Source organism: Lepidochelys kempii, chromosome 4 (genome assembly GCF_965140265.1).
Source record: "Lepidochelys kempii isolate rLepKem1 chromosome 4, rLepKem1.hap2, whole genome shotgun sequence".
Lineage (NCBI taxonomy): Eukaryota > Metazoa > Chordata > Testudines > Cheloniidae > Lepidochelys > Lepidochelys kempii.
Window position 1 is genome coordinate 61,911,190 of NC_133259.1, and position 27,337 is coordinate 61,938,526.

Genomic DNA, 27,337 nt, shown 5'->3' on the forward strand with positions numbered 1-27,337 from the left:
ATCTATTACAGATATATGAACCGGGGTGAGTGTAAACTAATGTCCTTTTTGTAATGTGCTGGATTTTCACTTTTTTTTTAAACACCTACCTCTTAGTACCTTCCCTCCCTTTTTTACACTAAAACAAGTCTATTCAAAACAGCACTTAGCAATAGAATACCAGCTTGTATTCATGAGCCACAGGACATACATAATAGAATGAGAGGATACCCTGTGTATATTCTCATTTTAAAACAAAAAAGTGTCCCAGAAATTGTTAAGCGGAATTGAAGTCTGACCTTCTGCTATCTAGAATTCCTAATGGGAAAAGCTAAAGTGGAATGTACTACCTGAGAGAGTACAAAGAAGCTGAGTGAAAAAACAAACTGATATACTTACTCATTTTAAAATTATTCCCAACTCTCTCTTGACGAGTCTTGCAAAGTGATTATGCTAGTTTCATAAAGAGGCCAGAGTAGAAATGTCCAAATATCTCTTGGTGAACTTTACTCCTCCCCTTTTCCCCAGATTTGACCCCTCTTTCTTTTTACAAATTATCTGCAAACACATTTATGATTAGCTAGCCATTACAATCTATCTGGGCTATAGACTGTTCATGAACTGTTCACAGCCTTTGAATATTCAGAATTCATTTTATGATCCTTGAGATTGCTCATCTAAATTGCATGGTAAGGTTTCCCTTGCCTTATTGCATGGCTTATCTTTTTAAATAGGAATATCTGGCAAAATCAGTGGGGTGTTGAATCTCTTGGGGTGGGGGTGGGGGGAAATTGGGGAGCACTTTAGCGGGAGAGGCAAAAATGGAGATGAGCAAATTTATCCCTCCTGAAATTACACTGACTTAAGAGGGCTCACACTAAGGATGAATTAGGCCTAGTGTATTTACTTTTTGTTAGATTTTTCTCTCTTGATCATTCTCTTCTTTTTTTGTTTTTTCCCACAATTTCTCCTGAATACATTGTTTCAAAAAACAAAGTATGGGTCCGTGTTGTGGCTTTCAAAGTTCAAAATTTAGCAAAATGGGTATATCTTTGCCTTCTGTAGAAGCACAAAGACCCACAATCAAACCCTAAAGTGTGTAGCACCATTAGACACAATCATTGACTCCAAATTAAAAACAAGAAAAAGAATAGACACAGACATTAACTGAGCATGAAACTGTCACCCTTTGCAATCAATTTATTCCTGGATTTAACAGGATAATTACCATATGCATTTTTTGAGTCATTTTCAAGTATTAGATATTGTTGCTTTTTAAAGAAATATCATTTGTACATTTAATTGTTTTGTTTTTTTGAATACTGGTGCATTGGCAATACAATGCAAAATACAGACTTAAATGTGTGAAGAAAATTTTGTTGCACGTCTTCTTTATTACAGAATCTTAAATAGGAAATAATTGTGATGATGAATTGAGGTAACTTCAGCCTAATGAAGGAATTGTAATTGCCTGTGTCTTGAATTCTAGCAAGGCAATAATATCTGCTGGGTTTCACCATCCGTGTGTAAGCAGTTGTGATGCTTTATTTATGACTGCTCCTGGCAAGGTTGTTATATTATTCTCCAAGGCAACTCTTAATGAAAATTCTGTCAGCAATCAGATGAAAATCTAAAAATATTTAAGTGAGGGAAGGTTTTTCACCTTCTAGACATTATCAGCAAGAAAAGATGCCTGGAGTTTCATACTGAGTCTTTATTAAACCCTTTTACATTGTTGCTTGCTCTGTGAATTGTTGCCACTGTGCAAAAATATACAGGCTCCCTATATTTTTGATTCACAAATTTTCCATTGTCTGTTTTTTCCATATTTTGTCTTTTTAGGTGAACACTTTCAAAAAATGATCTCACCTAAGCCATTTTAGATGCTTTAAAAAGCCAAGATAGGAAAAGAGTTGGTTCAGCTGGGAAAAGAGTTGGTTCAGCTGTTTAATCTACAACATTAAAAACAGCTATGATATAGCTGATTATTTTGAATGTCATGCCAAATTTTCAGAAGTGTCCATTAATTTTGGAGGCATTCACTTTTTGTGTGCTCAGTTGACAAGATCTAGGTGTCACTCAGAAAGGCTGAAGAACCACAACATTGAATTAATTTGCAGTTGAGAATGCTCGGCACATTCAGAAAATCAGGCCCCAGATGTCTGAAGTTGGACCACCAAAAGTTGAGAGAGCCAAAAAGAATGGACCTTTTATGACCTTTAATTTCTGTGATGTTGTGGTGCTTAATGTGCTTTATAAACATTATATTATAAAGATCCTCAGATTGATCGCACTATAGAAGGTAAAAATATTAGTAAAATCTACCTGAAGATCACACTTCTTGAATATTTTGCTGCTTCAATAAAATATGCAAAGAAGAATTTTCCTTCACATTTGACAATGAAGTGCTCCTTTAAAACCAAACTCAGATTTCTTTTTTGATGTTACAGTGAATGATCTGACTGTAATAAAACACACAATCTAATTCCAATGCTCGTTATGCTATGTTGTGTAAATTATAATACCATATGTGTCTGGGTCACTTAGCGATTTCTGTAACCATTTATCTGTGTAGGGAATTACTATGTTAAACTAACCAACTTCTTCTGGTGGAAGGGACCTGCTTTCAAGCTTCGGAGAGATCCTCCTCTTCAGGGCTGAGCAACGTCCTGAGTGCCCTCAACTCCCATTGAAGTATGCTAGAATTTAGGGTGCTTAGCAGTTAGGGTGAGTTGGAAGAATGCAGTAAACGACTAGTATTAAGTCATCAGGAGCATTAACTTTATAAAATACTTCTATAAAATACAATCCAAACTCCTTGTATATTGTAGAAAGTAAATTAAAAAAATGAAATTGCAAACAAAATCAGAGATGGTAGAGGTATTTCCATAAAGATGTAGCCTTGTAATTTATAGCTTGTCCAAAAAAAAAAAAGTTGGGGGGGGGGGGGAAATCGCATGGGGGGTGGGGGGTAATTTCCGGCAGTTTTAAAAATATCAAACTTCAAAATTTTGGATGTTTTGAGACAATCATTGGTTGAAAAGCAAGGGGGGGGGAGAGTTGGAATGTGAAATGTTTAATCAAATTTTTTTTTTGTTTTTCAAATGTCTAGTTTTCAAAATTAGAAATTTTAATCAATACTGGTTTCAGAGTAGCAGCCGTGTTAGTCTGTATTTGCAAAAAGAAAAGGAGTACTTGTGGCACCTTAGAGACTAACAAATTTAAATCTATCCCTGTTTGCTGTAGAGGATGTTAGTCTCTAAGATGCCACAAGTACTCCTTTTTTTTTTAAATCAATACTAGGTTTTTCCCCACACTTCAACCAACCAAACAGTTCTATTGGTAACCATTGGCATACCTCTCACTTCTGACATCTTGACACTTGCATCTCTGTAATTATAACGGTCATTCATTGGTGGCTGGTTATTGAGCTAAGTCCCACCAATAATTGGGGTTGGGTTGGGTTAGAAGGTGCAAAGGGGACTTTGGGAGGTTCTTAAGTGGGAGGAGATTGGGTTGAGGTGGTAGGTAAGAATGAAGAGGATATGAAGGAAATGGTGATGTATATGGTTTGTGGGGGAGATGGTGGGGTGAGAATTTCATTGGAGGGGACAGATTGCAACTAGGAGAGAACAGTGAAAGAATCAGAAATAAAGACCATTTTTACCATTGAGTCTTACCCCAAGATGTCCCAGTTTTTTTTTATTCAGAAAGCTAGAGAGAATGGATGAAGCATGAGGGCACTCCTTTTTCTTCTCATTTCCCCATCAACGTTCATTATCCCTCTCACAAAAAGCTTCCCAGTGACACTCTTGACCTCTGAATCACAGCTTTTCACTTTGAAAAGTTTGCCACATGCAGCTTCACCACTTATTTGGGACACCAGCCACTACTGTATTTAGTACTTCAAGTAAATGGTATCTGAACATGGTGAGGAGAGAAACCGATAAATTTCTAGTTCTCTAAAGGCTCCAAATCTACTGGTAAATCACTTTAAAGTAGGGAAGAGTACACCTTAACTAACTGCCTATCCCCTGATAAATTAAATTTACTTATTCTGCCCCATAAGGTATAAGTCGACTGGGACTTTGGAAACTTGTAAAAAATATCGTCAGTGATGTGATGAGAAAAAGAGGGGAAATTCTAGAATGACCTTCTCAAGCATGAAACTGAGGGCCATTGGTTAAAAGAGCTGCTCAGCTACCAGTGTGTTTCAAAAGCTGAACTTTATTTCAGAGATAATACAACAGAAATCATTAGAATTGTACTAGAGATTTTTTTTTCCTGAATGGCTTCCTGTAAGTCAAAAAGTGAGGTTAAGCTAACATATACTTCTATTTACCAGATAGCAGCTGTGCTTCTTAAAATGCATACAACCGCATTTTAAAAAGCAAGTTACCTTTTAGCAATAGCTGACAACTTTTATATAATTCACAGGCTCTCATCCTGGGAGTGACAACTACTCTCCATTTCTTTATGGCTAAATGGGATTGGAGGCCTGAATCTTTCTTCTACTTGTAAAATGGGGCCACAGTATGAAAAAGGTTGAGAACTATAGTTCCATATAACAGCTGTAAATGTTTTTGTACAAGTAACTATTCCACATATCACAGATATGTGCCTTCAATGCATCTTGATGGATTATAATCTGATATTGTACGAACAGGGCCATGCAAGAGTGCAATGAGCAGCTGTAGGGTATGCTGAGTAGAATGCACTCCTGATACCAACATAGCAGATCCCATCTATTGGTCTGCACCCTGCATTTTGGGGTTACACTTGGGTTGCAGTAGTTAGGGGGTGGGGGAGGTTTGGGGGAATATTTGCCATGCACCTGCAGATCATACTTGTGTCGCATTTCTTGGATTCATTTACAGCCATGGTCATGCAATGCTGCACATCTTGGCCTATATGTAGAGTCTAGGGAACCCAGTTCCACATTCTGTAGATGACTGTACATTAAGTGGAAACCCTGTTTATGAAGGTGCACGGAGATCATTCTACACCATGATCTCAATTACTGTATTGTGTGCTGGATGTGACTTATGGGCTGGAAGGCAGACCTTTACTTGATCCTTTTAGCTCAAGTCCCCACCCTTTTTATTTGTGTAAGTTTGAATGTAATTATATAAATTTTGTATAAACTTTTAAAAAAAAAATTATGGTGCCCCTATAACAAGGAGAGCTATACTTCACAGCACTGTCGACCCTCTGTGTGAGCTCCCCAAATCTTGTTCCTCTCTCTGTAACAAAACATCGCTATGGTATCATTTCTATCCTAGCCGCTCACAATATTTTTCAAACTTTGAAACAAATGTCTGCATTTGGGCAGGCTGCATTAGCCCCCACAAGATGAATGTTTTGGAAAATTTGAGTGTGTGAAAATTGGAATCTTCGTTTTGAAATATTTGTAAGCATTCACTTCAATATATTTATAACGAAATAAGTATTTACAATTAGAAATCCAGTTAAAAACATGCTAAATTGTTCTTTGAATTCTTAAGATCAACAAACTGAAACAAAAACAGTGAGTTTTCCAAACATATATAATCTTCAGGAACAACCCATTTCCCCCCACTTTGACCCGCCCTCCCAAAACATACAACCCTACAACAATTCTACATTTTAGTATGAATTATCCATTGTAAATGTTGCTCAATTTCTTGTTTTGTCTTTTATGTTCTGCATTTCTTCCTTTTGAACATTTCCTCTAGCCATCTTCAGCTAAAATACAGAAAGAACAGGCAAAATGAAAATTTGACAAAAGGTATCCAGCCTCTTCATATACAGGAACAGAATTTGACTCTATCGGCAAAAATCACTTTTAATGAGATCACATCAATTAATATTTGGGAGAAATGAGATGATACTGTAGCAGTTCCTATTCAAGTTTGCTTAATATTTGTTATCAGAGCCATTCATTTTCAAACATATTAATGATTTTTGAAAGAATCTAATTAACCAGATTAATTATTACCGCACTATCTTCAGGGATATTTACTAACCTAGGCGATTCTCAAAAACCCAACATTCATTCTTTTCCCTTGGCAAAGTACCATGTTTAATATGAATTTTAGATTGAAGGACATCCTTAATTTAATGAAAATTAATCTCAAACTATTAAACGTATTGAGAGAATATAACGTAATAATCATGAGTACTTTGGAGATAACAAACAGAGCTTTGATGGCTTTAATACTCAGTTAAGTATAATATGATCTTGGTCCTAGAATAAGAACAACAAGATTTAGGGCTAATTAAGTACTGTGGGAACATGAAGTTGTGTTAGTTTTGCACCCATCATCATAACACATCACCTATATATGTGTGTATGTATACACACACACATGTACGTTCCACTGTCTCTTTCTCTAAAATAATTTTCTTTATTCAAAAATCTACTGCCTCTTTGACAACATACATCAAAAGTTCCTAGTACATAGTCTTAGGTCTAATGAGCTATACACTGACAGGGTGAAACAGGAGAATGGGAAGGAACATCACTTCCCCAGACTTGCATTGGTCCTTTTGTGTTTTTCTCCTGATCCTCTAGTGCTACTTTCTTCAGCTGCTCACTGTACTGCAGAGTAGAGGAAGCAGAGCCCTGCTGAAGCAAGACTACCTGAATGTTTGGCCCTATTCACAGTATCCGTTGCAGGGAAAGAGGAAACACTGCATCACTTATGTTTAGATAGGCATGAGTTATCAGAGTTCAATGCAGTACTGTATAAAGAACGCTGTTGCCTTGTGAAGGAGTCAGCAGGACTAGGATCACTTGGCAAAGGTGATTTCAGATGTTTGTCATGGAGGGAGCCTGGGGAGCATTTGGATTCTGACAGGTGAGGGGCCCAGGGAAATAATTAACATTATTTCTTTATGGCCATACCCAGGATGAGATATTGAGGATGGGTATATTTATCCCATGTATCTTCCAGAAACACTCAAATGTGTATATTTGTAGCACTCTGGAGGGTAACTAGATAAAATACTGAATATGTATATACCTTCCGTAAAACATGGGGGAGTTGGCAGGGCATGCATTATGCATTACGTAGGAGGTAAAAATAAGAGGTAGCTGCTCAAATAGTATGAGTATGAGAAACAATTGCAGAAAATGTCTTTCTCTTGCAGAGCTGTTGAATAGACAGCTGATCAAAACATGTCAGCTCCGTACAAAAATCTGCACTTCCCACTCCATAAAAAATTCAAACCGCAGCAAACCATAGGAGGCTGATCTATAGGAGTACATGCTGCATCTGACTAAGTGTTTGATAAGCTAGCTGTGGGAGGTACATCTGTGAGGCTCTATTGCATGGTTGCTAAGAGCCTAAATGAAGACAGCTGTGATGACTTACTGCTAGCATCAGCAGGAGCTTAAATTCTGTCTGCTACATCAAAGCTGTTGTTGACATCTGAAACTAAAATATCACCGAGATGCCTAAAGTAGATCTGCATTCCTTTTTCATTTTGCCCAGGACAATGTTTTTATTTTTATATATATTTTAGATATTATTTTCTGTGTGTGTGTGTGTATATATATATACTCTCTCTCTCAGAAAATAACATCTAGAATATAGAAAAAGCAAGTGAGATCAAGACTATAACAGGGTTCAAAAAAGAACTAGATAAGTTCATGGAGGATAGGTCCATCAATGGCTGTTAGTCGGGATGGGTAGGGATGGTGTCCCTAGCCTCGAGTTTCCAAAAGCCGGGAATCAGCAACAGGGAATGGATCACTTGATGATTACCTGTTCTCTCATTTCCTCTGGGGCAGCTGTCATTGGCCACTGTCAGAAGACAGGATACTGGGCTAGATGGACCTTTGGTCTGACCCAGTGTGGCCATCTTATGGTCTTATAAGATAATGAGAATGTACTAGAATCAGAAATACTGTAAAGTGTGTGTGTGTGGGAAATCTTAAAGTAATGAGCATACTATTGAATTGGCATAGCAATGTGCAGTTATCAAAATTCCATGGGATGCAATAATCTGATTTTTTCCTAATATAATATATGGGGCCACATCTTCAAAAAAAATCTCTCATTTTGTACATACAATGAGTGAGTGTATCCGTAAGGTGGTACTTTACAAAGTAGCTGGTATCCCCCCAAGCCCCTCAGGAGGCTGTACAAGGGCTGATTCAGTCTTTACTGTAGCTTATAGCAGCCCTGACAGATGCTCTGAATTGCACCCCAGCTGCAAAAGCTCCCAATAGACCTTTCACTAACCAGAGATTGCTAGAGCGCAATGTGCTCTGTTCAAACTTCTTCTCAGATCTGGCATGTTCCCCATGCCAGGGGCTGAGTAGGAAGCTAATAGGGGGTGTGACTGGAGTTGCCAGCTGGCTTTTTAGCTAGTCAGGAGCTATGATGGGGCCAAGGATTGAGCCCTATATATCTAAATCATGGATGACGACAATAATAGGTATTCACATCCACTCAGATACCCCAATACCAATGGCATATGGTTTATGTCTACACTGCAGCTGGGAGGTGGGATTCTCTGCACAGATAGACAGACTTTTCCTAGCTCTGCTCAAGCTAACCTGCTAAACTATCAGCGTAGCTCTTGCAGCACAGGCTAGCCTCTTGAGCTTGGACCTGGGAGGGAGGTGGGATCATACTAAGGCAGCGAGCCTGAGCTCCCCTCCCTGCAGCAATGTCCACACTACTATTTTTAGTATACAGACTCTCACTAGCCCTGCTCTGGGAATGCCTCTTCCCAGGTGCAGTGTATTGGGCTCTGTCTACCCTACAAACTAGGGGTGAGATTCCCCCGCTCATGTCCACATTCCCACTGTAGCTCTCATGGAGTCAGAGCAAGTGTAAATAGCAGTGTAGCTGTGGTAACGCGAGCAGCAGCCGTGGAACCACGGCTCAACCATGCCTCCACTGGCACTACCTTTGCTACTGCAACTACGCTGCTATTTATACTCAGGAGTATATATGCACATGAGCTGGGGAATCATCGCTCCCTTTGTTTATAATGTAGCCCTAGCCTTAGAGGCAAACTGTGCTGTGATGGCTTTTATAACAAAGCCTTCAAAATAGTGGAAAGAGAAAATCCTGGCCTATAACAAATACCCCGAGTCTCTTCGATGCATAGTTCAGTAATTAGGCCCCAGAGTTCTGATAGGTTTTTGGGCATTGGATCCAAAGTATAGCAGAGCAATGAAGAATACATACGAGGCATACACCTGAACAATGTAAATGTCCCACCTGTTAGAATGGCTAGTTGAGATTATAATAATCTTGTCATAAACCAAATGACATTTTTGTTAATATATCACTCATGAAAGATTCAGAAATTACTGAAATCCTTTCTAGCTACACAAGAGAGAGGCCTGTCAGAGGCATATGATCAGCCATTCATTTAATGAGTTAATAAACCATTTCTGTTCACTACCGCTATGGGCGGGATTCAAATCCGCATTCTAAGGATGAAATCCCTTTTACAGTTCCTGAGCCATTTAGGATGAATATAGAGGCAGAATCTTACTAACTGTTGATTTGTCAGAATTCTCCCTTATTGCTATAAAATGGTTTTTTAGATTAGGACTTGAATAAATAAAGCGTGCTTGTTTAACATTCCAGTGTCTTTTCCCTTCCCCAACCTCCAGTTTTATATGAAACTCAGATTATAATCACAGTCCTGCAGAGGGTATATAAATCTTAATTGTGATACCATGATAAGGAATACTGTATTTATACAGTTTTTATTATACTGTTCTTACTCTGGTCTTTGGGCATTAATATAGTACATGTTCAAATTAACAGAACTTTGTCTATAAACTGGCACAAATCCCAATGAAAATCTGAGCCCCATTTCTATCCAAATCCCCTGAAATAATTTTTAAATCCAATTTCATTAATTAATTAATTACTCCCATTTAGGCTTCATGTTGTCCTCAGGAAAGGCACTATTTTATCAGTATAAAACTATAAGGAAGGATTTTATTGTAGCATTTACGTAACAACTATCAAGGGAATATGCTATTCATGTATCTGGTTTCAGTGATATTTTGAATAGGATTATCTTGAGGGGGAAGAATGGTTTTTTTGGTATTTTCAAGGGGATAAAAGGAATAAACATGGCCTAGTGGCAAAAACTGAGAGAGCGTGCAAGCGATCCCTTCAGTGAATTCGTTGGGTCTCAGCCTGCTGGTAATTTCACTTTGTTACATAACACTTTAATCATAGCCTTATCACAGTCACTGTATAGTTCCTTACTGTAACAATAAGGGGACTGTGAAAGATTCTCCAGATCCAGAGAAAATATTTTCTTTTTACAACAAGTGGCATTTTTTGTTTGTTTTTTGAGAAGTGCTTCAGGAAAGCACTTTCCAACTGATATTTTATGAAATTACAAATCCTGGTGACAATGGGAAAGGAATGCAGTGCCAAAGATGATAATATTGCTGGAAACGCATGCAATGACAGTGGCAATGTCGAAGATAAAGCCAGAAGTAATTTTCTCAAATCAAATATAAACACATTTGGGGAGACAAGCTCTAAATCAAGACCAGCAGTATGTAGTCTCATTTTCTGTCTGCCTAATCTAATATTAATCTTATATAAAACATTAGTATCTGAGAGCCTCAGAAAAATGATCCCAATAACAAAATTAGTCCTGCAAAGATATAGTTTAATCTAGTTTTCTCCCTACTTCACTTAAAATCCTGATTCCCTTATCTGCTTCCTCCTTCCCATTGAAGAGACTCAGGGATGATAATGTTATGAGCCAATACAAACAATTCTAGATTTTTATTCCAAAAAGAGGGTTTTCTGTTCCCATTGTTATCCAGGATAAATATTGAAATATATATATACCCTTAACTTAAATTGCTCTGTTTCATTTAGCAGTGAAGTCGTGCATACACTTTCATATGCAGAGCTTCTAACCTTCAGATCCGTATTTTTCACAGTTCTGCCTGTATTTCCCTTCCCCTTGCAGTCAATGGTGGTAAACCATTTATTTGCCTAGGACATGATGAGGCGCTAAAGCATAGTATTCTATGTTATATTATACCAGTGGGTGCATAAATGTTGTAAATAGGGCTGTTGATTAATCATTAACTCATGCCATTAACTAAAAAAAATTATTTGCCATTAAAAAAATTAATCATGATTGATTGCTCTGTTAAACAATGGCATACCAATTGAAATTGATTAAATATTTTCGAATGTTTTTGTACACTTTCAGATATATTGATTTCTATTGCAACACAGTGTACAGTGCTCACTTTATATTTTTTATTACAAAAAACTGTAGTGCAATCTTTTTATCATGAAAGTATAACTTACAAATGTTTGTTTTTGTTATATAACTGCACTCAAAAACAATGTAAAACTTTAGAGCCTACAAGTCCACTTAGTTCTACTGCTTGTTCAGCCAATTGCAAAGACAAACAAATTTGTTTACATTTATGGGAGATAACTGCTGACTGCTTCTTATTTGCAATGTCACCTGAAAGTGAGAACAGGCATTCGCATGGCAGTTTTGTAGCCGACGTTGCAAGGTATTTACATGCCAGATATGCTGAACATTCATATGCCCCTTCATGCTTCGGCCACCATTCCAGAGGACATGCTTCCATGCTGATGATGCTTGTTTAAAAAAAAAGTGTTAATTATATTTGTGAACTCCTTGGTGGAGAATTCAGAGTAACAGCCGTGTTAGTCTGTATTCGCAAAAAGAAAAGGAGTACTTGTGGCACCTTAGAGACTAACCAATTTATTAGAGCATAAGCTTTCGTGAGCTAGCTCACGAAAGCTTATGCTCTAATAAATTGGTTAGTCTCTAAGGTGCCACAAGTACTCCTTTTCTTTTTGGTGGAGAATTGTATCTCTCCTGTTCTGTTTTACCCACATTCTGCCATATATTTCATGTTATAGCAGCCTCGGATGGTACCAAGAAGGTACTAAGGTGAGATTTCTAGGGATAGATACAGCACTCAATACAAGGTTTATGAATCTGAAGTGCCTTCCAAAATTTGAGAGGGATGAGGTGTGGAATATGCTTTCAGATGTCTTAAAAGAGCAACAGAACAAAACCACCAAAAAAGAAAATCAACCTTTTGCTGGTGGCAACTGACTCAGATGATGAAAATGAACAGGCATCGGTCTGCTCTGCTTTGGATCATTATTGAGCAGGACCCCATCATCAGCATGGACGGATGTCTCCTGGAATGGTGGTTGAAGCATGAAGGGATATATGAATCTTTAGCGCATCTGGCACGTAAATATCTTGTGATGCTAGCTACAACAGTGCCGTGTGAATGCCTGTTCTCACTTTCAGGTGACATTGTAAACAAGGCATGGGCAGCATTATCTCCTGCAAATTGTAACCAAACTTGTTTGTCTGAGCAATTGGCTGAAGTAGAACTGAGTGGACTTGTAGGTTCTAAAGTTTTTTACATTGTTTTGTTTTTGAGTGCAGTTATTTTTTGTACACAATTCTACATTTATAAGTTCAGCTCTCGTGATAGAGATTGCATTACAGTACTTGTATGAGGTGAATTGAAAAATACTATTCCATTTGTTTTTTACAGTGCAAATATTTGTAATCAAAAATAAATATAAAGTGAGCACCGTATACTTTGTATTCTGTGTTGTAATTGAAATCAATATATTTGAAAATATAGAAAACATCCAAAGTATTTAAATAAATGGTATTCTATTGTTTAACAGTGTGATTAATCGCAATTAATTTTTTTAATCGCTTGACAGCCCTAGTTTTAAATCAACCTAACTGATGCACAATTTAAGCTTTTTAAGATGGTTTGAAAGGATCTCCTCTCAAAATGGTTGGTTAAATCCTGGAAGCAATTCTGTTGTTTTTAAGTCATCCAATTTAAGTCAACTATAATACAGAATAAAACTTCTTTACTCTGTAGTGGGTCAGTGAGTCATAACTGCCTTGCCTGGTGTGATTTATGATTGTAATTCATTAATGACCTTGAGAATAATCAAATTAAATAATGTAAACATACAGAAGTTAAACTGAGATGCTCCATATAAGAATATTCAAACACTTTATTAACTTTAGAAACTGTAATATTCTTCCTAATATAGCAGTACTATAAAGGTATCAGGCATTTATAGAAAAACATTTTTAGGAAATTGTATATAAATGCCATCCATTTACAAGCAGATGGTTATGGTTCACAGAGCTGATCCTGTAAGTTGATGAGTGAGAAGCAGGCAGGCATAGTCTAATAAAGTTAAGACTCAGGCTGAGCACCGGGAATTCTTAAATTCTAAACCTGGCTCTAACACCTATTCCCTTTGTAGCCTGCTCAAGTTGCCTAACATTTCTGCCTACTTTTTTCCATTTCTAAAATGGAAATAATAATACTTAGCAGCTCCCATGAGAGGTAGCTTATGTAGGTAACTAGTGTGTGTAAGAACTCTGCAAATGCAAATGTCTATAAACATGCTGAATAGTATCATTATGGAGGCTCCATAGGAAAAGCTTATAAATATATTTGAATGTTCTAAACATGTTGTGTATCTAACACATTATAAACCGAGACCAAATTGCTTTTGGGAATAGTTGCTCTTTTAAGATTCTACAAATATTACTACGGAAAGTAATTTAATTCAGTTTGTATTCTTTGTAGAGATTAAAGAGCAATGTTGGTCAACAGAATCTTTCAATATTTGGTGGCTTATTACAGCACTGAGTCTCTGCTTTCCCAGGCAGAGATCACACAGGTACATGCTTGTTACTCTGATTAAACTGAATAAAATAGTTACTTTTAAAAGTACTTATTAGACACAAGTTCTACAGTAATTTAATGTCACATAATTAAAGACCTTGGGTTAGACCTATGGCTTGGCTCCACTGAAGTCAGTGGAGGCAGGCTAATTAGCTGAGGCTCTAATCCCAAACCGAAATGCCTAATTGCAAACACAGAGTTGAGGTTAGCATTCAACCATAACGTCTGTATTTGCCTGCTTGTATGCTTAATTTCTAAACTTAAGAAGGCAGTAACGTTTGGTTCTTCCCCCCCCCCCCCCCCCGCCATTTCCTTATTCTTAGTGGAAATGCAACTTAAAATATCCAATAGTGCAGCAACATTTAAAAATACATTGTAATGTAAATTTGTTAAGCCTCAATTTTCTAGGTTAGATTATTATTGGATTTTAAGATACAAATCACCCAGGTGTGGAGGAGTCATGCTGCAGGAGGAATTCCAGTTGACTCAGTCCAGTGTGTCCACATAATGAAATCTATGTAAACTTAATTTTAGCCCATTTCCAATGGCTTAACACAAACAAATACTCGGCATGCAAATGATCATGCAGACTTGTGATTTGCCATGAAGTCTCATGGTGATTCCACTGTGCTTGGTTTACTTAATGGAACAAAATAGTATTCTAATGAGGTTTCACAGTTAATCTTGCATGGTAATTATGACGTCTATTTACTTCATCACAGTATGTTTGAAATTGTATTTATAGGTTCATGAGGCATTTATTGGGTTCCAACAGCAATCCAAAAATCAATCTTCTCTGGACAGCAATACTGTCTTACCAGTACTGATATTTACCAATACTTACCAGTGATACTGGTAAAGTAATACCCTTTGTGGACAATTCCCAGTCTGTCAGCAAAGCATCTGAAAGTTTGGATGGTTACCTGAATCTCTGATTTCTGCTTGTTTCGTTTGAACAAGCAAACTGGAAAGTGCATTCAATCAATAACTAAGTCTCTATAGAAAGGTGAGGTAAAATAAGATAAAGATTTCCTTATACCAGCAATGTATTTTCTGAGAGAGAGAACTAAAATAACAGCAGTCTATCATTTGGTCTTTCCTCTATCTTTCTGAGGAGAAAAAGTTCAAAGAAAAATATCCCCAGGGTTTGTTATGCTTTTTATATTACTCTGAACAAGACTAATACAGACTTATCAGAAACTCTAATTTAGTGAATCTATTATCTTTTTCCTTCTATGGCACTATAGTGAGTATTATGATTTGAAGTGCCAGCCTCAGATTAGCAAATAAACCTGTATAGACAAATGATATTGAAAGATCAGAGGAGAGTTCATTGTCGTCCTGCTTTGTTGTCTCCCATATTCTTAAATTTTAAAAGATACAAACCTTAAATACAGAAATAAGAGAACTGTCATTCTGGTCTCTAAGGCTTCTGCTACAATTGGTCTCCATTCTCTAGCCAAATCTGACTGGAACTCTAGAAGAGATGATCTCTTATTTGTTGCCTTTTGACATGCTTCCACCAAAACCCCTCGTCCCACTGATTCAAAATCTGATCTTGCCTGCTAAATTGATGGAAGAATCTTTACAGCAAGGAATATTTGAGACTCTCTCCCCAAATAAAGACAATGTGGCTTCATCAGGCTGCCTCTTCCCTACAATTCCACTTCTCAGGGCTTTGTGGATGCTGATCAACAAGAAAAACCTCTTTGAGGTCAGCTAAGCTACGATCAGGGTTTTCATTAATTACTTTTGCCACAATTGGTCAAACTCAGAACACAGCTCTTAAAACTAGTCCTTTTGTTACAGATCTTCTGTATATCTTGGTCTCTTGCGAAGGGGTCCAAAGTGAGGGAATGTTTTAAGGCTACCATAATGGGCAGAGGGGAAACTCTAATATTCAGTCAATGGTCATCAGCTGAGCTGATTGAATTTGTTGGGTTTCAGATAGGCCCCTTGCCCTGATTAGAGAGAAGATGATCTGTGGCCTCAAATCAGAAAAGGTAAGGTGTGACCATAACAAAAGTCTAATGATCATCCACTCAGATACCCAATCTAGCAGCAAAACCAGATGGAAATTATTGCTGGTTTTGTGTGCTGAGCTAGAAATCACCCTGGGCAGTTCCGCATTGACAAGCTGACCATTAAAAATATTAATAATCTCAGAGGGAAATCTAGGGTGCATCCTATTCACCAACACTAATAGTGGGGAGATCCTTAAAATAGGATGACGTAAAATGGAAACACCTAACAGGCATCGATTGCTACTGCATCCACTGCAATGGATAATTTCTACATAATTTCTTAATCTGATCACCAATGTCATTAATCAATACTGCTTATGAAAGACACTTTGAAAAAAAAAACGGATACCAACTTTCAAGTTCTGCAGAAGTGAGCAGCTTCAGTGTTCAAAAGAATGAAAGGAGGAGTTAATTGCATAGATATCTAATATTTTGTTACTGTTGCTTGACTTTGACTTGATATTAAAGGAGAGAAATTAGGAGGAAACACTTAACTGGACTATTAGCTCACTCAAATATTGGGTTCCAGTCCCTCTCTTCCTGAAGCAAAGTACTGTACTGAGCCTATACGTCACATGGCCTTTTGGGACCATTGAGCAAACTTCCAGGCAAAAATAGATGTCTGACACGTATATATTTAATCTCCTAGCTAGTTGCAGAAATGTAAGAGGATCCCCACAATTATTGCACAAGGAGAATCTAGTTGATATCTCTTCCTCAAGCTGAGTGCAGCATCTACTCTTCCTGTTCTCATCCCCTGATTCAGAGTCTTTCTTTGAGACTGCTGCAGTTGTATCTTTGGGAAGCTTAATGTACATTTAAGATATATTTAACATCTTCCATTAGATAAACATCAGTTATTTAGAAACCTATTATGCTATCAATATGTATGGTAATCAATAGCTGATAAGTATTAATGAATGTTTTTATCATGGCACAATATACATTTATAAACCATTTTACATGCTGTGCAGAATCTAAGTTCTTCACTGTAACTGTTCATCTCTGAGGCCTGGAAAGGGGGAGACCTAGATTCAATGTTCAGGTCTGCATCTGCTTCTCTGTATGATCTTGGGCAAACCCCTTAAACTCTCTGTGCCACATGTAAAAAGGAGTTGATTCATACTGTGTACAATATAGTAGCTCTCAAAGTACTTTTACAAAGATGAGTAAGTATTATCATTCTGGTTCACTATGGAATAAATCCTGCCCCTTCCTCTGCAGCAGTGGAAGGCTTAGCTTTGCAGAGAAGGTGGAGTTGCTGTTTTGGGGCCCCATGCAAAGGATGTGCAACTCCTACACAGCACAGAACCCTGACTCATCTTTACAGGTGATGGGTGAGGGTAGACCATGGATAAGTGTAGAGAATTATGATATGGATCTTCCAATCCATCCTGTAGCAGGGGCCACACCAAGGGATAAAGAGGCTACTCCAGCTACTAGGCTGGAGCCTCCCTGGAGCTGCTCTGTAGTGTAGAGAGGATTCCTTACCCCTTCATACCCCACATACACCTGTTGAGATGTACTAGCTAGGAATTGGGCTATAACAAAGTTATATTAATAGTTAATCATTCAGACAGTCAAGCCACAGTTCATATGCTTTAATTTACAGGGAGCATGTTGCTTTTATTACATATGGTATAGTCCCATATTGGGAACCTGTCTCTAGCAGCTGATATCCCATATGAACTGAAATATATCAAGGCATGATAGATTAGCTAAGGCTAGTTTCTTAGCTAAGGCTTTTTGGGAGTGGAGATGTTCATCTAAACAATATGCACTATTTCAGTACCAAAAAAAGGAAAGAACACTCCTTGGTTCCTATCATGTTCAAATCCCAAAGGGGTCTGTTTTTTTTTCTTTTTAAGGAAAAAGACTTCAATACTGCAGCTATACTGTACTGGGTAACAAGGGCCTTGAATCAGCAAAGTATCTAAGCACATGCCTAACGTTTAAGCATGTGAGCAGCCCCCATTAACCTCAGTGGAACTACTCCAGGTAACGAAAAGTATGTACACGTAATATATAAAATGTGTTTTGATTCTTCAGTGCCTTGCACCTTATATAGCTTAGAATGACTTGAATTGGAAAAACGTGTCCATATAATTTTGAAAAAAGTCAGAACAATTCTGACATTTCCCCTCCCTCTTCTACCACCTGTGATGTAGTCACTAACAATTATGGAAACTTGAGGACAAAGTGGGTTATTTCTGATTGGGTTGGGTTTTTCACTTTGCTCAAGTGAAAATGACTGTACAAGGTGCAATGGGGTGCAGAACTGGGCCTATAATAAACTATATATTAGGTCTGATTCACCACTATTACTCTAGTTTTATACCTGTAACTACAGAGAAAGCAAGAGTTAAATGGTGTAAAATTGGTGTAACTGGTGAATCAGGCCCACTTTATATATAGCAAGGTTGTGAGGGACAGATCTCTATCTTCTGAAAAGAGGGCAAGAATTTTATTAAAATCCATTGACAGTACCCGAAGTACAGTATTTATATAAAATGCATTCATTAACACTAACTTGACTATGGAGAGTTCACTATCTAATACGACTAAGTTTTATTTTATTTTATTCTTGTGCAACATTTACGATCCTACCACTGAATTTTTGTTCAGATTGAAAGCATTTGTTGGCAACATCAGATAAGGAATATTGGTAGTGATATAATCCAAGCTGTGGCAGGAAAATAGGTATTTGGCTTGTAAGTAATAGGATAGTCTTGTACTCTGGGGCATGAAACATTGACAAGCATAGGAAGCCCACCAGGTATGTGGATTTGAGCAGGCTGATGTCTGTTGGCTGTGCAGAAGTTTTCAGGAAATGTGCTGTGTGTCAGGTCTAGTGTAATAATTGTTTAGCGGGATTACATTTGGAAATAAAGCAAGTTTATTTTTCTGTATTAATTTTCTTGCTATACATAAAATGAGGAAACTGCAAGCTTCTGTATCATTCCAACTATAGGTAATGGCTAATCTATAAAATATGGGATGGTAGAAAGTCTCTCTGGTGCATATTTAGTTAACTTACATTGGTTGGGATTAGATTCTACAAGGGTTTCATTACAACACATATGCACCACTTACATAGAACTCTCTTTTATTCGCTATGGAATAAAATGTCTACCACTAAATGCAAATGAACGAAATTGTACATTTTTTTTTCTGATTTAAACTTAGCTCCACTTACTTCTTCTGAAAAATCTTTGTATCATTGATGACAAGAGAATATACTATGCTGTCAATGGATGGGTCTTTACTAATCTGATTTGTGCACTTATACTATTACTAATAGCAAGGAAAGTATAGAAGGTTTCTTTGGCCATAAGGCTAGAGCCATTGTGAGTACATGCCTGAACCAGAGTCCATTGACATGTACTGGACTATTTCCATTGATTTCAGTGTGGCTTTTGTATCAGGCCCTATGTCCATGAGGAGCCGAGTATCTCTGAACATATCTGCCCTCCCAAAGTTAGAGCAGATAAGTGACTGCAACCCTCGTTGCACTGAGTCTGCCAGTCAAGATTTACCACACTGACTCATGGCATCCCTCTTTATGAGAGGTGATATCTACAGATAAAAAAGGGTCATTGTGGAAGTAAGGTAAATGAGTACCGGTACATTATTTCAGCAATATGAGTGGCAGAAATTAAATTCCCTTACATCTCTGTCCTGGGCCACTCTGCTATAGTAAGGTTATCTTCAGACTGTCTACTCTTAGTCAAGAAGAATTTATTGAAATGAAATATTCAGAAATAACTGGTAATTAGGTAAACATTTTTGCACTTACGGTTTTATTGTATGTAACCTGTAAACAGAAATAAGAAGGGATCTAATGGCTCAATGCTGCTCCCATTTAAGATAACAGCAAAGCTTCTTTTGTCTTCAACTTGAAGGGATCCTGCTCTGAGAGCAGTGATGAGAGAGGAATATTTCTTAATTTTATTGTAAACATTCTCTGTAGGTGTTCTGGTCACCATTCCAGCTGATTCTAGGCAAAGCAAATGATGTACTACAGATAGGCCTGTAGTATACTCCTATTCCTACAACACTACCACCTAAAAAAGTTATAGGACTCATGCGTTCTGAGACCTCTGATTGCAAGAATTTGGATTCTCCATGCGCATGTAGATGCCGTAAAAACTTCATTTCTGTTTTTAAAAAAATATTCTTTTAAACATAATCCAAATTATTTCAGGCCAATCCCAGACCTAGATCCCCTGATTGTAGTTTGCAATGCTGTTCTCTAGCCACTTGACCTGTCCTCTCTCTGCATTTTTAAGGAAACATTGTTCCATAGATACCTGTGGGTTCTTCAAGTTTAGAAATTAAATAAAAATGTAATCTTTCAAGTTTTAACTCAATAAAACTTTAACAGTGCTCAAGTGAAAAGCAGGTTTCAGTGACTAAGGGGAAGATCTAAATTACTGAAATATGGTTATGTTGGATTTACATTTTTCTCAGTGGATGTAGGTTGATGTGAAAAATGTTACCAGCATCAGTGAGAGATAAATCACAGCATGTAGAATTTTATCACTAAAGCGGGGAAAAATTGGCATTGTAAATGATTTATACTTCAAATCATAAAGTGGATTTCATGAAGTCACGCCTAAACTTACCAGTGACTTTGAAATCATGCTATTGTTAAATTCAGGAGATGACATTACAAAATGATGTACTGCAGTAGTGTGGGGTTTTTGTTTTTTGGGTTTTTTTGCGCTGTAAATCAATTAGCATTAGTGTTTTCGATGGCAGGCCTTTTATTTATGAAAACCAAACACTCAGCTCTCTCCTGATTAATGAACTCATTATTTGAACTGGGAGATCATGGTGTGTAACACGTTGTCCATTTCTTTACAAGACTAACAGGGTTGTAAGATGTCGTTCCACTATGCGGCTTGAGTAGGTCTCCTCTCCTGGTAGACAAAAGCAATTCTGCTTTGCTGGTCTGAATAAGAGTGTTGTGCCAAGTATGGAAATCAGGCACAATGGGCTAGATCCACAAAGGCATTTATGCACCTAACTGACCCTTTTGTGCCTAAATACAAAATTTAGATTTTTAAAACCCCTGCTCAACTGCCACCTAACCCTGTAGGCACCTAAAACCTCGGCACTTACACTTCTGCTGCAAAAGTCCCTTAGGTGCCTAAAAATCTACTACTCAGCATGTGCACAGCCACCTGAGTCCTGATACTTAAGCCCTGGCCTTCTCCCACGTATTGGGCTGCAGGGCCCAATCCTGCAGGGGGTCTCAGAGCCTGCCTAATGAATTGAGAACTGCACAAAGGGGGTAATGGTGATGGTGCTGCCACTCTTATAGCCTTTATCCAAGTGGTTAGAGCACTCACCCAGAATATGGGAAACCCACGTGCAATTCCCTGGTCCAATGAATATTTAATTATTCATACAAAATGGGATATCTTCAACAGGAGAAATTGAGAGCCCCACCCTTATAAACCCTGGACTAGCCCATAGCCTGGTGGTTAGGGTATGCTCCTGAGAGGTGGGAGACATGGGTTTGAATCCATGCTCCAAATCGAGCAGAGGGGCTACTGGAAATCTCTCCCTCTGTATAAGTGCTCTAACCCCTAGGCTAAAGGTCATACGGGGAGGGGCACTGTCCTCCTTTTTTGAGAGAAAGGGCTTAGGCTTCTGCAGGAGAAGTTGAATCCTGAGTAGAGACAGGCATTTAAGTCCCCTTGAGGGGCTGAGCTTAGGACCCATCCTTCAGCATTTCCTGCTGGATAGCTCAGGCCACTGCCTGATCAGCTTGCTGAGTTTTGTGGATCACATTCTTAGGCATCTATCTTTCCCTACGCATTATGTACAGATCCTGGGCACCTAACTCAGGGCTGTGGATTCTGTTAGGCAGCAGGGCACCTAAAGTTATGCATTGCAACACTGAACTTAAATCCATATTATGGACCAAGTCCAGTGACTTCTTTCATCTGGGGAGAGAACTGTATAAAACTCTTCAAGCCACTATGTTCAATGCTTTATGTGGCATCCAAGTGGAAAAACAATTAATTTAATTACAGGTTGATATGCAAAGCACTTGTGGCTTGTTCTTTCCCCATTGTGGTCTTTGGCAAGAAGCAGCTCTGACTTAAGGTGAATTGCCCTGACCAAGTTGGGATGTTTGCATGGTTCTTGTCATTCAGACAGGAGTAGTATGAATGATGCCTCACTCTCATGACCACTATCTCCCTTACGGAGCTGGAGTGTTTGTGACTGTGCTAAATGTATTAATAAACAATATATGTGTAAATATAAAAGAGTTCCTATAGAGTGTGTGTGTGTGTAGCAACTGTGCACATTGGGGTTCCCAACTATATTATAATTTAAATATTGGACCTCATCTTGGGACAAGAACCTGTCAACTCTCAAAGTAATAACTGGGGATTCTTAAGTAATCAATATAATTGGGCAACACTGCTCCAGGGCTAGAAGGAGAAAAAGCATGATTTGTGTAAATGTTTCTTTCCTCAGCTGTTTAAAAACATGACTCAGCCTTCCCAGAATAGCAATACATTCTTTCTTTAAACTGAAGAATAAATATCGGCATATAAAACAGCAAAAACTGCACACCATCTCAGAAACACCCGAGATGGAACTTTTTGTTATATCAGGAAAAAAAAGTATTTATCTCATCTGGAAACTACTATCGTGTTTATTCCCATACCAGTTTTGATTCAGCTAAAATGATAACCACAGCTTACCTTATTAGTTTGCAATTATAAATTTTAGGCTTTCCTTTGTAAATAGACACTATTCCAAAAGAATCCTAAAAATAGTTTTGAAAAGTTGCAAGATGGCTCTGAGGACATTGCCTACCACTTGTAAATGCTTCTGAAAATAATTTATATCCCAAACTGCTTAAATATCAATTTTAAGGCTAAAATGTTACTGAACTTTTTGGGCGGGGAACTACTGTCAACACTAAAAATGCTGTTTTGTATATTAATCAGACAATAATATTTCCTTTATCTAAAGTATTTTCTCAGGTCATTTTTACAGCAATGTGTGGCATGGGCCATAATCTTTAAATGGTATTGGATGAGACATTAGTTCACTTTAGGCAAGAGTACCCCCTTCTGTATTAAAACTTTCAGGGGCTTATTAAACTGGTAGAAATCTCAGCAGGGTTCACCTTGTGGAGGTTCTCCCTGGTCATTCTGCCAGATGTAAGATTTGCCCCCACCCCTACTTTCTCCATGGACCAAGCTGCAGGGCCTGCTGCCAAACCTGGAGAATCCCCAGGGATCTACATGGATTTTATGTGATCAGCAGTAAACTGAAGCCATCCATACAGAGACCCATGCCAGCCAACACCTCTGACGGCTCCTACCCTGTCCTTTGGCTGTGCAACTCCAATGGTACCCAGGATCCCACTGGCAATGGCTTTCCCTTCATTTATTGTTTATCTATTGGTTTTTAAACAATTTATCTATTGTTTTAAACAATAGATATCATAGGCAGCATATGCTTGAAGATAAGGTTGCTTGATAACATAGCATATATATGCTATGTTAATTTAGTGGGTTATTAATCATTGCACTGTATCAGAGCTATGTTGTTACCCAAGAACCACTCAATGCCCACTGGCAAGGGGGCTCCAGTAATATGTTGATTCTAGTATGTACATTCTGGTTCACCAAAGAATCTCATATGAGCTTTTAAATGAAAGCTGAGGGGACACTGATCATCAGTAGCACTGTGAAATGTATGCACAGATACTGTATAAGGAGTTATTTACACATACTAAAAATGTTTTTAAAGTCTGAATCGAGACAGTCACCAGCAGAGGTGAAAAACAGGTTTTCTTCCAGAAAGGAGGTATGAAATGTGTGTCCCGCTGTTGGAGGCTCAGATTAAGCATTGTAAGCTAACACAGTGCATGCTCATTTACATATCAAGTCCAAACATTAACAAAGATGTAACAACAATATAGAAGCAGCATACAGGAAAAACAAGCCACAGGTAGTAATCCTGTCTCTGAGGACTGACAATAAACGATGAGTGTATATGTTGAAGGCAAAGATAACACCCCCTCATCCTGCACCTAGGCAGTAAACGGTGTATTTACTTCATGAAAACAGGATCTCAGCCAACGTTGGCTGAAAATGCTGTAGAAGACTTTGGGTGAGAAACTTTAGACAGGAGGTTAAGGTTACATATAAAACAAAATCATAACATGCTTTTCAGAGACTAAACTTATATTTCCAGTATTCTTACTCATCTCCAAATATCTAGTCTTTGATGATAAACTCATTTATAATGGGGGGGGGAGGGTGTCTCAGTGCTGTGGTGTTAAGCCAAGTTCTGGTCCTGAGCTGAATCTGACTATCTGGTGTGCACACTGGTCCGTTGGGGACCACAGACCTGGTATTTCTGTGAGTAGTTAGTGTAGGATTCACAGCGGAATGTTTCAAAGGGACTGGAGTGAACCGATCCTTAATCTACAAGGGAAGGGCTGGTAGAGCCCAGAGGAGAGTGCTTGAGTGGCTAACAAGCTGGTGCCATTAGGGAGCTGACATTCATCTGAACACAAGCAAGATTCTCTCATGTTGGAGGCAGGCGTAACAAGGTAGCTCACAGTCCTGGGTATCCTGAGAACCATCAGCTATGTAGCTGACATTCTTTTTTTTTCTAAGAATGCTTATAAACTTGATGATATCCTTTCCACCATTTATACTGGTTTTGTTTTTTGCATTTCACAAATCTTGGGTTATGACACTAGTCGTATTCCTATTCTTTTTATATTTAGTTTCACTCTTTGGTTTCTGTAACACTTCAGGGCAACTGCAGCTGCATGCCAATCTTACACCTTTCTCAAGTGCTAAATTCAACTGAAAATATATCCAATTAAGGACATCTTAGTAATTGGAGCCCATGGAAACACTTTAGAGAAACAAAGATGCTCTCTTAGATCAGAGATTCCTAGTCTCTTCTAACAACTGTTATGAATTCCCTGGTTGGTGAGCTCTTCCAAACACACACACCTCTCAGAGAGCTTGTGTGCTGAAGAGTTCAACATGATAGCTCTCCAGGACATTTGCTGTTCATCTCGAGCTGAATTCAACTATTTGGCCCGCAGTGAAGTGTAAACTTGAAGAAAGTACTTATATTCAAATAGTCATGCAAGTAAATCAGAATAAAATTGCTGTGCAGTGATCTCCTCCTCAAGGTGACCTTTTTGGTGGGTGGGTGGGGGTATGATTTTAAGTGGTGACAGCAGCTGTGTTGTGCAGCTGCCCATCTGAACTCATTATTGCTTGGCACTTTTACCATAGTGTGATTGATTTGTGCTTCTTCAATAGCTAGCCAGATACTCCAAGCAAGCATGGATGTAGGTGTTTCCATGACTCTCAGGGAATGGTAGGTATGTAGCTAGCAATATCCAAAAGGCTTTATGTCTTGACTCCTTGCACTTGTTACATGCTGTTTCTATTTAGCTCTGAATTTAATTATTTTTAGAGGTTTCTGTGACTGCACCTGGAGGTGTTTGGTTTTATCTGAATCACTCGATGTGCAGGTGCAGGCAGAGGCATTCAGTAGGCTGATAGTTTTCCTGTGTGGGAGCAAAATGAGCTAAGTGCAAATGAGGGTTTAATAGATTGGCAGGATGTGAAAAACTGCTCTGAAGCCGTTACACAGGTAAATGCGTCATGACAAGAAGGACTATATTCACCCCCACCGACATGGCAGTTTTTGCCACCAGGGCCCACAATCCTGGTGTGCCCTCTTCTCCCTGGGTGAATTTAGCCTTATTCTGGAGAGAACTTTAGTTCCTGAACTACTTTAGGTGCATTCAGTGCCCTGTTCTTGGTAGAGCATCCAATTACTGGCCATGTCTACTTTTTCAGGATTATGAAAATAATGAAGAGAGAAATAAATAGCTGAAAATGCATTAAGACACATCCTGCCAGGTGCATTGTTTACATAGCAGGATATTTTTCTGCTTACTGGTAAAAGATACTTACAGTAGCATCTTTAAAACCTACTTCTCTTGTTAAATATAGATATGTAGTAGTAACTTAAATAGAGATGCATAGGCAGTATAAGAAAGCATTTTAACAAAGTGTAAGCAGGTCAGTATTCCTACTTGTTGATAATATAGTCATGCATTGTAATGTACTTGAGCCAGAGCACTGTAAATGCCTCATGATTCTGTCTTTACTTTTTGCATAGCTTTATCTGTTACTAAACATGAACATTATGCAGTGAGTGGGTGAAGAGTAAAAAAAAACCTCATATGCCAAGATACAAGTTTGGTTTTAAACTTGATATCTTATTAAGGAACAACACTTTGTAGGGCTTCCTTTGAGGTGATACATCTTCCTACTACCTTTTGGGCCACGAGTTCAGGCTTTATCTTGATGAGGAAAATTGGTCCCTTTCTCTAGCGTTGAGTCAGGATAACATCTCTAGCTTGATTTCCATACTTTATAGTTTCCATATCCTATCACCAACCCTCTCACCATCTATACTCATGTTTCTGGAAACTAGGGTAAAATATAACCCTGTAAAAAAAACAAGCTAAAGGTGTTGTCCTGCCTCTATGCCAGGAAAAGAGTCTGTTAGAGAAACTAAACCACTTTTCGGTTCAAAACACATCTTTAAAGGCAAAACTGTACCATTAGGTACTATACTAATGACTGATCTTAGTTTTTTACTGATGTAAATAAGTCTTCATTGACTTTAGCAGATATTCACCTAGATTTACATCAGCACATGAGAGCAGAATTTGGTTCTTCATCAGATATGGAAGCAGATGATCTGCTTCACTTGAAAACAAGCTGGTGTTTAGTATCATGCCAAGTTCATACAACCAACATGACGTGTGCTTTATTTCTGAGTGTACATTACCTCCAATGGAGGGAGGAACCCACAGAGACTGACTGAAGTATGGATTTGGGAACTAACTTCTCATATATGTACCAAGACATTTAAAAAACTTTCTACAGGTTCTCTTCTTGCTGTTTAGTTCAAATTAATCCAAATTAGCGCTAGGTAAACTACTCACAACAATACTTCTACCAGCATATTTAGTTTTTGTTTTTTGTTTTTTTAAATTCAAGTTCTCTAGGAACAGGATTTTTTCATATTTACTTATTTGCTTTTTAAAAACGAACTAATGATTTGTAGAGATATTTCACTATATGGATTGCTTCAATAGCCACTATTGTTTTGAGCATTCATTAGTCATATTTTGGTATGTGACTGGTAGCCTAATTTGCACAGAATTCTTCTGCTCCCAAGATTCACTCTCACTCTCCCATTATTTATACCAGAAATCTATTTCACAGAAATATATAGTATACGGCCATGAACAGGGGCATGAATGCGCGTAGAATGCAAACACTATTGAAAGAAATTCAATTTTTAATTTAAAAAAGTGTATCATTTTTTTCCGGCTCCTGTAGGAGCCAATGAGAGTTTTTCCCCACAGGAATTGGATTGGGCCCTAGTTGCCAGGTCTAGGAATAAACTTCCCCCTCTAGGCAACTTATTCTATAATTGTACATTGCAGGGTTTCATGCACCTTCCTCTGAAGCAGCGGCTACTGACACAAGTGCAGTCACAGGATACTGAACAAGATAGAAAC

The 27,337-nt window shown here is 38.1% G+C and overlaps 1 long non-coding RNA gene across 1 annotated transcript in view; it reads right to left on the bottom strand.

The window, feature by feature from the left end:
* Positions 1-5,587: 5,587 nt before the first annotated feature.
* LOC140909977 (uncharacterized) overlaps positions 5,588-27,337 on the bottom strand; it is a 175,369-nt gene continuing 153,619 nt past the window's right edge. The window contains exon 3 of the long non-coding RNA XR_012158396.1: positions 5,588-5,703. This is a non-coding gene — a long non-coding RNA (uncharacterized lncRNA). The remainder of the gene's footprint in view (positions 5,704-27,337) is intronic.